Genomic DNA, 11,283 nt, shown 5'->3' on the forward strand with positions numbered 1-11,283 from the left:
AACGCTCCCACATGATTCAAGCCTATCTCTGCTTAATGATCTCAAGGACCCACTGGCTGCTCGGTTACAAGTTCACATAAACGGAAGCCCACAGTGCGTGAACTCTGCGCCTTGCTGATTTCACTGAACATGTTTCCAGGGAGCACTGTACTTTGTAATTCTCCTGCTCGGTTTCTCATTGGGTGAGTTGGCGTCTACACCCTGAGCATCTCTGTGGTGTGAAGGGCCTCTATGGGAACAAGCCTCTTCAGCAGGCATTTGTTTGCCATTTCCCCTCCTCCACCTGCTTCTGCCCCAGGAGGACTGATTGAAATCTCTCATGTGCTGCCACTTCCTGCCTGCCCTCTGCCCTTGGTTTTCATGTCATTGGTCCAGGAAGGAGATGCTATGGAGGTGGTGGCTGCTCAGTCATGAGTGCCGGGGGAACAGTCAGAACTTGGCAGCAGGCACTCGCAGAAACACACACCTGTGTCCTGTTGTTTGTTAGTGTCCAGCACCCTTGCCCTGATTGGTGGCTCAATGTATGGTCCATACAAAGTGCCTGGTTAGGTGTTCATGTACCTCCAGGCCGCAGGTATGTCATACTCTGCCCACCAGTTGGGGGAAGGGAGGATCTATCAGAAACCACAGTGGTTCTCAGGCCTGTGATATGGCAGCTTCCACATTGGGGCCCAGTGGAGGCAATTAAACACCCCCCTCAAGGCGGGACCTTCAGCACAGCTGAAGCTGGAAGGTGGCTCTCTCTGGGCAAGAAGCCCATCTTCCCGGCCACAGGGCATGCTCCGCTCCAGTGAATGTTACCAGGTCCCTGTCCCCAGAGGCCAGTAAAGGTCTGGAAGGTGGAACAGCCCTGCCTGCATCCCTGCTGGGACCTGGGAAGTGGTGCTCCCCTCCCTGCACAGGGGTGTCTGTCCTGGTCCTGGTCCTGGTCCTGAGAAGGGGAGGGACTCTTCCAGGGGACGGGAGAGGCCCCTGACCACCCATCGCTGCACTTGTCTCTTTGTGCTCCGGGATTGGAGGGACGTGTGGCAGGAAGAAGAGGCACTGAGGTGGCAGGTGTACTGGGCTCCGTGGCTGCCATAGGAATGAGCAGACACTCGAGGTCTTACCACATAGGGGATTCAGTCTCTGGATCTGGGGCCGGGTGTCCAAAATCAGCCACCAGCAGGGGTTCCTTCTGGGAGGCTCAGGGAGAGTATGCAGCTGGAAATGCACCTGGGTCCAGGTAGGGATTGTGAGGTGGGGCTACATCTGTGGTCATCGCGACTTCCCTGGGGTGTATGCCCGGGTGATGAGCTACATTTCTTGGATCTGGAAGTATGTTACTTCACTCCCTGGCTTCTAGATGAGGTCAGGCAGGGTTCCCATTATGGGGGACTCTCTATCTTCCTTGTTGAAACCCCTGATTCTTTCCCAATTCCAACATCTTCCTCTCAACCGCCTCACCTTTCGTCTCACCCGTCAAGGGCCTCCTGCCCTCTGGGTCATCCACCTTTACTGACTTTATTTATTTAAAATTTTTTTTTTATTTTTTTTACAGAGAGGAAGGGAGAGGGGATGAGAGCTAGAAACATCGATGAGAGAGATACATTGATCAGCTGCCTCTTGCACACTGCCTACTTGGTATGTGCCTGCAACTAATGTACATGTCCTTGACCGGAATCGGGCATGTCCCCTTTCAGTCTGCATACTGATGCTCTATCCACTGAGCAAAACCAGTTTTGGCCTTTCTTGATTTTAGAGTTACTGAGATGGAGCGGACAGACATGGTGTGGACAGAGGCATGAGCTTAGAGGGGATTTGAGAGGGCAGAAGGCCATTCTCTGGGTGTGCTTGAATGCCAGCTTGCTTGGTTTTCAATATCAGGATAGCAGAAACGGAGGAATCTTTCTTTAAAAAATATATTTTTATTGATTTTAGAGAGGAAGAGAGAGGGAGAAAGAGACAGAAACATTAATGATGAGAGAGAATCATTGACCAGCTGCCTCATGCACCCCCCACACTGGATCGGTCCCACAACCTGCGCATTTGTTCTGACCTGGAATCAAACCTGGCACCCTTCAGTCTGCAAGCCAAACGCTCCATCTACTGAGCCAAACAAGTCATGGCAGAAACAAAAGAATCTTAAAAACCCCATAAAACAAGGCTCAAGGGATCTTCAGGGTACAGAAAGGAGGCAGCTCCCTGGCAAACTGTCTGGAGAACAGAACCAGGCACAGAGAATAAAGGAAAATTTCAGGCCACTTTTCATTATGAACATAGAATGAATAAATGCAAAGTAAAACATTGTCAAACCAACTCCCAAGGTGTAAAATAATTACCAAAAGACTCAGGAAGGTCTAAAACACCATAGTTTAACACCCATTAGTGCAATATGCCACATTAACAGAGCAGAAATAGATGATAATAGCCGTTTGATAATCTCAATAGATATGAAAAAATAATTTTATTTTGGGTGATAAATTCAACCATTGTTTGTGATGAAACTATTAGCAAACTTGGGCCATAGGTGATTTCCTAAAATGATAATGGTGGCTTTCCCAGAGCTCTGGGCAAATGTCCTGCTTGTGGGGGTAGGGGGTACGCTGGCAGCCCCACCCCTGAATGACGGATGATGGACAGGGAGGCCCAGACTGTGCAGGTGAGTCCAGGCAGCACACAGTGATCAGAAACACACAAAAGAAGTGAGGCTCAGGGAGGAGGGGAGGAGGCTACCAGGAACAACATGGCAGTGTACACGGAACTCCCAAGGCCATCTGCACACAACGTTAGAACTACTGTCGGTGCAGCAAGGCAGCTTTGCCCACTATCAATGCAGGTCCAGCGCTGAAATCCCACAGGACTTCTAGCCACTGTCAATGGCCACTTAGAAGAGGAATCAATAAGATAACATTTCCCATGATGACTACCAGCCAGGGTGAGTGAAATGTATTTTGTTGACACAAGAACTGAGAAAGTGCTAGACTGGCACTAGGTAGTCTCCCTTTTCCCCTCCTCAGTGTCTTCTGTTTGAGCACCTGATTTTAAGATGAATAAGATCTGAAGCATTCACAGTGGGCCAAGTCACTCACCTATGATACGAGGCCATCGTGTATCAAAAGAGCTTTTATTTCAGGCACCTGGGTGCAGGTAGCTGATGCCCCAAAAGCAATCAGCAGTGACTGAAGGGGGAGGCAGGGTTTTACTAACTTCTGATGGCTGCAAACCGTTCTGCTGATGAAAGGGTCCGGTCCTTGGTTCCTCCCATCACCAGATCTAATGGTTGTGTTGGCTATGCCGTGCTCACGGCTGCAGGCTTTCTGCAAGATAACTGCTAAGCACAGTAAGTTTTCTCTGCCCCGTTTTATTCTGCTTAACATTTCATGATCAAGATGCTTTCTGGACAAAGGTTCTTGTTCATGAGCCAAAAGAACACAATTCTATATAAAGTTTAGATGTTTGTGGTTTCTTTTTTTTTATTTTTTATATTTTATATTTTTTATATTTTATTTTTTTTATATTTTATATTTCTTTTTTATTTTTATATTTTATTGATTTTTTACATAGAGGAAGGGAGAGAAATAGAGAGCTAGAAATGTTGATGAGAGAGAAACATCGACCAGCCGCCTCTTGCACACCCCCCACTGAGGACGTGCCCGCAACCAATGTACAGGCCCCTGACCGGAATCGAACCCGGGACCCTTCAGTCCGCAGACCGACGCTCCACCACGGAGCCAAACCGGTTTCGGCTGTTTGTGGTTTCTTGAGAAGAAAAATGAGTCCTCTTTTGAGGACTCATTTATGAATTAAGAGTAAATAGTGTTTGTGATAAGTAAATCTTAAGGATGAGGTTATAATATCTAATCTCCAGGTGTGTGAATCCCATGAAAATGTCAACAATTGTTTTCCTTTTATGTTTATCAAAGAAAAGTGCTTTGGTGCGCTATAATTATAAGAAATATTAATCATGCTCTGTTAATTGTGGTTGCTCCTTTCTGGTGACAAAGCACATTCTCACTTGGCTGGGAGTTGTGAGCCCTGGGACATGGAAGCTAACAGCAGAATGCAGTCCGTCCTCCTCTTTGGAGAACTGTCTATCATTAACGGAGAGATTTCCAACCTCGTTATGAGATAATCTAGTCCCACTCCGTACATCCCCCAACCCTATCACCTGCTACTGGTCCCTGGTCCACGGAGGTGTCCACCCTCAGTAACCCTGGCACCCCAGCCTGCATGACATGTAACCTGTAATGATGCTCTGGTGCCCACTTCCCCATGTCTGTCATTCCTGCTTCCCCACACCATCTCTGTCCCTCTACCCAATAGAAGCAGTGGCTGATGCTGGGCCATAGAGCTATTTATCTGGCTGACCTGCTGCTCTCACATCCTGCCAGCAGGACTGGAATAAACACTCTCACATGATTCAAGACTGTCTCTGATTAATGGGCTCAAGCAGTGACAGGCAGCCCGGACAAACTGGTTGTCTGGTTACAAGTTCACATAAACAGAAGCCCACACTGTGTGACCTCTGCGCCTCCGTGATTTCACTGAACCGGTTTCCAGGGAATACTGTTCTTTTTAAGTCTCCTGCTCGGTTTCTCTTTGGGCGAGTTGGCGTCTAAACCCTGAGCATCTCTGTGGTGTGAAGGGCCCTCTATGGGAACAACCCCCTTCAGCAGGCATTTGTTTGCCACTGTCCCTCCTCCACCTGCATCTGCCCTAGGAGGAATGATGGAAATCTCTCATGTGCTGCCCCCTCCTTCCTGTCCTCTGCCCTTGGTTTTCATGTCATTGGTCTAGGAAGGAGATGTATGGAGGTAGTGGCTGCTCAGTCACAGGTTCCAGGGGGACAGTCAGGACTTGGCAGAAGACAATCGCAGAAGCACACACCTGTGCCCTGTTGTTTGTTAGTGTCTAGCCACCCTGCCTTCAACAAGGGACACTGAGGGCACCTCTACTTCCTGCTGCTCTGTCAACCGCCAAGCTCCTCATTTCCTATCTCCCTGGATATCAATTCCAGACTGTGAGTTCCTGACCCCTGCTTCCTGTGTAGAGGCTGCTGAGCCTCTGATTGTGGGCTTCTGGGAGTCCTGCCCACAGCAACTGGAGCCAGGTGTGACCTGAGGAGGCCACTCTATATTCGGGCCTTGGAGGTGGACGCTGCTGCCTGGCCGGCCATGGGAAGCCAGCGCTGACAACGGGGGCACACAGCAGGGACTTTGGGGGGATGCTGAGCTCAGTGTTGGCCCTAAAGTAAGATGTCAACAATCGGACAGCAATGGACTGGTCACTGAATGCCACCCACAGAGCAGAAGAGTGCCTGGCTGGCAGGTGGACTATTTGATTTTGTTCTAAGTTGACTGGGCAGAAAACTGTACTTCCCAGATGCCAGTCCTCTGTTTTTCTGGGCTCAAAGGTTCTAGAGATGGATCACTCCCCCTCCTTTTGGGTGCCCCCGACTGCAGGAGGAGAGGAGGGCCTGGGTTGTGACCTTGTTCCCAGTCTCATGGCTCTCACCACCTTCCTCTGTGCGAGGGGACCCTCTCCAGCCCCTGCCAAGATCTTAGTTGCCTGGGCCCCTCAAGTTCAAGCTGGCCCCACCTCCATGTGTCCTGCACAGTGAAGGGCTTCACACCAAGCTCCAGAGCAGTTGGCTGCACTTCTCCCCAAGCCCCTCTTCTTCCTCCCTTCCTTCTATTCCCAGCGGCCATCACTGATGCCGGGTCCTCCTTCTTTGCTCTGAGTTGATACCGTGCCTTTGTCTACTGCTGTGCTGTCACCTAGGCTGGGCCTAGGAGGATGGGCAGGTTGGCCGGGCCATTCAGGCACCTCACTTCACTGGGTTCCCATTTCCACAGCTTTCTGGCACCAGCTGCCTCATTTGCCTCCCTCTGCCCTGTGGCTTCCTGGGACATCCCCACCAGCTTTCCCCCCCAGACATACTTGGGGGTCATGTTGAATGTTCCAGACTTGCCTGCAGTTCACATTCTATTGGGATTTGAAGAGTTGATATTTGATGACACCGTCTCTTTTTAACCTGGAATGATATTTTATTTTGTGTGAGTTTCCTTGTAAGGAAGCTGGTGGTTGTCACAGACTCTGATTAGGAATGTAAGGAGCGGGCTGTGAATGGAGTCTTTACCATCATGGCTTTGCATTAGTTACACTGAGAGTAACACATGAGTTTCTGCTTCTTTTTCTCCTTATTTGTGTTTAAAACATTTATCTTGCATGCAGACATCTTGGGAACCTTCATCTTAAAACATTTTCAAGTGAGGCTTTTGGCTTTTCTGAGTAGAAATCGTATTATCTGCCAATGATAGTCAAGTGATTCCCTCCCATGACCCTGAAACCTCTTGTTTGTGTTTCAGGCAGATCTGGTGGAGCTGATCCAGTGCTGTCTTTGTCCCAGGTATGGCCCAGCTGGTTATCACCCAGCCTGATGCCTGGGGGAGGGAAGTCTGTGTCCAGCATCAGGCTGGGCATTGGGGCCTGTGGCTTCTCGCTGATTCCTCTGTGACTTGCTTTCCTGCCATCCGGCCTGGGAATGAGCCCCAAACCCACATTCCCTGTTGAGGTGGGTAAAGGTCGGGGCTCTGACCAGACCACGGGCAGGGAGGGAGGAAGCCCGCCCCTTATCAGCCATGGTCTCGGCCCGGGCCTGAATGACTGGCTGTGTCTGTGAGCCCAGCCTATTCCCTCCTGGGTGCTCAATCCCCCCACCATGGGGCTCCTGTCCATGTTGGAACCTGGTTTTTTTCCTGTGGAGATCCCCAGTGTTCCCTGAGGATTCTGATTCTGGGTGCCCCTGGACACACCAGCATCTCAGCAAGGGTGACAGGGACTGTGGCCCCAGGAGGGAATGATGGGTTTCTAGAGACCTGAGCTCACCTAAGTGCTGGAACGTATCCCTCGGTGGTCTCCTCGCTGGGCTCATGGGAAGAGAGGACCGGGTGTGGTTCAGGAGTGTGGCAACCCCTCTTGCTTCTCCTCTCAGAGCATTGTCTGCTCCTATCCCATGCTTGGTGGAGAATGATTCTCAGAATGTCAAAGGGAGCAAAAGCCTGTGCCTGGCGGGTGGCCGGCCTCGTCCTGGGGTTGGACTTGGGGGACAGAGCTCCTCCATGCAGAAAGCAGGGAGGGTGAGAGGGGAGGTTGGCTCCCAGAGCTGTGCAGGTGCCGGGAGTTTGCAGGACGTGAGGAGAGGTGAGGAGAACTAGCAGTAAATCGGCACCTCTCACACCCTTTGCCCTGCATTTTGACAAAGCTTGATCATGCAAAGGACGGATGAGGACAGCTGAGCAGATGCCTGAGTGTCCTGGGGAGGCCCTAACAAATACCACAGACTCGGGCCTTTAGACAAAACCTTATTCTGTCCCAGTGTTGGAGGCTGGAAGTCTACCATCAAGGTGCCAGCAGATCCCACGACCTCCAAAGGCCCCAGGGCAGCTGCCTTCTCCACCTCATGGTGCTGCTGGCCCTCTCTGTCTGCAGGTCCAGCGAGTCTGTCCTTGTTGGGGGCACTGTGAGCTTCACAAGAAGGAGGGGGCAGGGGAGCACTTGGCCTGCTGCTTTCCTTCACCCCCTTTTTGGCTCAGGTGCCATCCCCCACCCCTTCCGTGCCCTGCTCTGTTTTGTTTCAGAGCATGTGACTTACTATTTATTTATTTAATTCCTTACCCAAAGATAGGCTTATCTATTTTAGGGAGAGGAAGGGATAGAGAGTTGTGAGAAGCATTGATTGGTTGCCTTTTGTATGCGTCCTTATCTATGAATGAATTCTCAACCGAGGTATGTAGCCTGACTGAGAATCGAACCTGAGACCCTTCAGTGTACAGGATGATGCAAAGCATCTCATTTCTTTTTTTTTTTAATGTGCACACTGTCATCTTGTGACTGAAATGTAATATTTCAGCATCAATATTTTTCTAATTATTTTTGTGTGAATCCTCACCCAAGGATATTTTTCCATTGATTTTTTGAGAGAGTGGGAGAGGCAGAGACAGAGAGAAACATCGATGTGACCCATTGATTGTTTGCCTTCTGCAAGAACCTGCAACCAAGGTAGGTGTCCTTGATCAGAATCACACCTGGGACCCTTCAGTCTGCAGCCTGATGTTCTATTCACTGAGTCAAACCAGCTAGGGCTCCAGCACCAATACTGAGTGTCTTCTCAGAGAGGATCCCACGTATTTCCTCTCTGATAGCTGATCTACTGGTCATCGCTGGTCCCCCTGAAGGGATAAGCCCTGCCTCCTCCCATGCCCCTCCCCAAAAGAGATTGGCTTCCCCTTGGGGCAGTCTCGGCAGGAGCATAAAGGGGCTCTGAGGGGTCCAGGAGCAGAAGGCGGAGAGGTGAGGACACTGCTCAAAGCCCATCCTCTCCATTGCCAGGTCATTGCCCTAGATCTTCTCACTGGCTCTCCCCTTCCCCTCCCTTCTCCCCCTGCAGATGCTGTGGCTGCTGCTCCTGACTCTCCCCTGTCTGGGGGGCTCTGTACCTGTGACCTCAGGTGGGTGCTGACCCCAGGCCTGGCTTGTCTCTGAACTCCTGACTATGACCTCTCAGAGGCCACCTCTGGTATGGGGTGGAGATCCCCCTGAGGGTGGCTGTGGGAGGGACTGAGGATGGGGCCATGCTGAGTGCCGGGCAGTGGTGCCTGGGTCCCTGATGCTCCTCCTCTGCTTCCCCAGATCATGGCCCAGGGACTGAGCTGGTGGGCATTGCGGGGGGACACGATGCTTCAAAGGGGGCGTGGCCGTGGCATGTGGGCCTTTGGTTCTGGAATCAAACTGCCTTCCATTGGGTTCTCCTTTATGGGGGCTCCCTCATCGACCCCCCAGTGGGTGCTGACCGCTGCCCACTGCATTCCAGAGTAAGTCCCTCCTCTGCCAGTACTCGGGGTGGTTGTGGGGGACAACATTGGAGGCATGTGATGTGTGTTTTGGCAGATCCTAGGGTGAGTTGGTGCAGACTCCCCACCAGGATTCAGCTTCCTGGAGCTCCCCTTGTCCACCACATAGGGGAGGTCACAGGGCCTGAGGGGCTGGCCCACTTCCTGCCACAGCCTCTCAGAAGCCTTTGTCCTTTGTCCCTAGGACAAATCCTGACCTTCAGCACTTCAAGGTCCAACTAGGAGGAGTGAGACCCTCATTGAATGACAGTGTTCAGGTGGCTAGGATCCTCCGCTACCCTGAGTAGAAGATTGAAGAGGGAGCACGAGGTGGGGCAGACATGGCGCTTTTCAAACTGGAGGCCTTCATGCGACCATCTAACCTCATCAACTTGATCAGCTTCCCACCACACTCTGCCGCATTCCCCCCTGGCACTCCGTGCTGGGTGACTGGCTGGGGCAACATTTCTTCTAAAAGTAAGAACCAGAACCAGGATGACAGGAGGGTGGTGCATTGGGTTGGGCCCGGCTTTACCAATGGGGCCTCAGCTGGGGTCCCTCTGGGGTCTCCCTTGGTTGTAGGAGGCACACAGCCTGAGAGGAGTCTGTCCAGGAGCAGAGACCAAAGTAGCAAGAGTGAGGCATGGACATGGGCATTTTTTTTTTTTTTTAAGTATCATCCAAGGATATTTTTTTTTCATTGATTTTTCGAGAGTGTAGAAGGGAGGGGGGAGAGAGAAACATTGATGTGAGAGACATATCTATTAGTTGCCTTCCCTCCTGGAGCTGGGGATTAAACCTGCATTCCAGGTCCTTGCCCTTGACCAAGAATCAGACCTGGGACTCTTTGGGCCAGTGCTCTAAACATTGAGAACACTGGCCACGGTGCCATGGGCATTTGTCTTCCTCACTCTGCACCAGGCCTGTGTGCTCCCTTCCGGGGGTCCCGTTCTCCCTGAGTCTCCCTAGTGGGATGGAGAGGAGGAGAGTGAACTTTAGTAACCTGCTCCAGGATTCACTGTTAAATGGACAACGTCAAATCTGACAGGAGGGCCGCTTGCTCTGCATTTCTTGGGGGAAAGCACTTGTTCTGATTTTTCTCAATAAAACTAATTTGTGGATAAGAAATATATTTAATTTCTTTTCCTTCTGAGCTTGGTCCCCCCAGTGTCAGCCTAGAGATTATCAGCCCACTGTCCTGGAATGACCACATTGAGTTGGGGTCTTGGGTGACTCCCAGGGTCTCCCTGGGGGCACTGAGGCTCAGCTTGAGGTTCTTAGAACCCTGGGCCCGTGACTGGCTGCCCCCTCAGGACAGCAGGCTCACTGGGCTTCTTCTCACAGGGCCGCTGCCGTGGCCCTACTACCTGCAGGAAGTGGAGGTCACCATTGTGCCAAATGAGATCTGTAGGCAGCAATACCTCAGTATCGACAAGGTTGTCAAGGACGACCTGCTGTGTGCGGGGAGCCCAGGCTGGGATGCCTGTGAGGTAAGGCCCCCAGACTGTGGCCTCTGTCCACCTCTCCTGCCTGCAGGGACCCTGAGTATTGACCGCCTGTCTCTTCTTCCCACAGGGTGACTCTGGGGGCCCTTTGGTCTGTAAATGGAGGAACACCTGGGTCCAGGTAGGGGTGGTGAGCTGGGGGGAAAAGTGCGGTCTTCCCGAATTTCCTGGAGTCTATGCCCGAGTTACATCCTACTTGCCTTGGATCCGCCATCATATTCCCACCTCTCTTTGAGCCCGAGGCCGGGCAAGGATGCTGCCCGTGTGAGATGAAGACAGGCTCTCCATGTTGTCTGAGGACCTCACTGTTCCTTCCCAATGCCAGCTCTTCACTGCTCCTAGCACCCTCCTCCACCCCCAACCCCTCTGAGATCCTCCAGCCTCTGCCACCTCCATCAGTCTGTGACCCCTGACAGGCAAAAGGGAGAGGAGGGATGTGGTCTGAGGTCAGGTGAGGCACTGCCGGCCTCCTGCCTTTTCCACACCCTCTGTACCTCATTAAACTGCATGAAAACTGCTATGGACTGAGTGTACTTACCTGAGGGCTGGGCCAGGGTGCCATGGGTGGTCCGTCCTGGTGGGGAACCAGGCTCTGGAAGGTGGACCAAGTGGGGATGGTCAAGTATTGCTGCAGCGTGGAAGAGGGCCACATGGGTGGGGAGGAGGAGTGTCCTGCCTGGGGCTGGATTCCACAACCCAGAAGGTGCCTTGCAGAGCAGCCCACACCTTCCCTCTTCCTCCTTCCATCCTGGTCAGTGTGGAATGGATGCTTTGAAGGACTTGGACTTGGCAGCATACAAACAGGAAGCATAGTTTTCCATGGTCACCACTGCTCTGTCTGACCCTGTGGCGGCCAAATCCTCATTTTCCAATTTGATCCACTCCTTGGATCTAATGAAGTCCAG

General features: G+C 51.8%; 1 pseudogene across 1 annotated transcript; it reads left to right on the forward strand.

Moving 5' to 3' along the window:
- Window positions 1-1,228: 1,228 nt before the first annotated feature.
- Window positions 1,229-10,613, forward strand: LOC311621754 (mastin-like; annotated as a pseudogene). Its single transcript has 7 exons — window positions 1,229-1,317; window positions 6,351-6,391; window positions 8,432-8,492; window positions 8,674-8,855; window positions 9,079-9,350; window positions 10,218-10,363; window positions 10,449-10,613. The product of its transcript is annotated as a mastin-like (transcript).
- Window positions 10,614-11,283: the final 670 nt, after the last annotated feature.

Source organism: Pipistrellus hanaki, assembly GCF_964339955.1.
Source record: "Pipistrellus hanaki genome assembly, chromosome: 4".
Taxonomy (NCBI): Eukaryota; Metazoa; Chordata; class Mammalia; order Chiroptera; family Vespertilionidae; genus Pipistrellus; species Pipistrellus hanaki.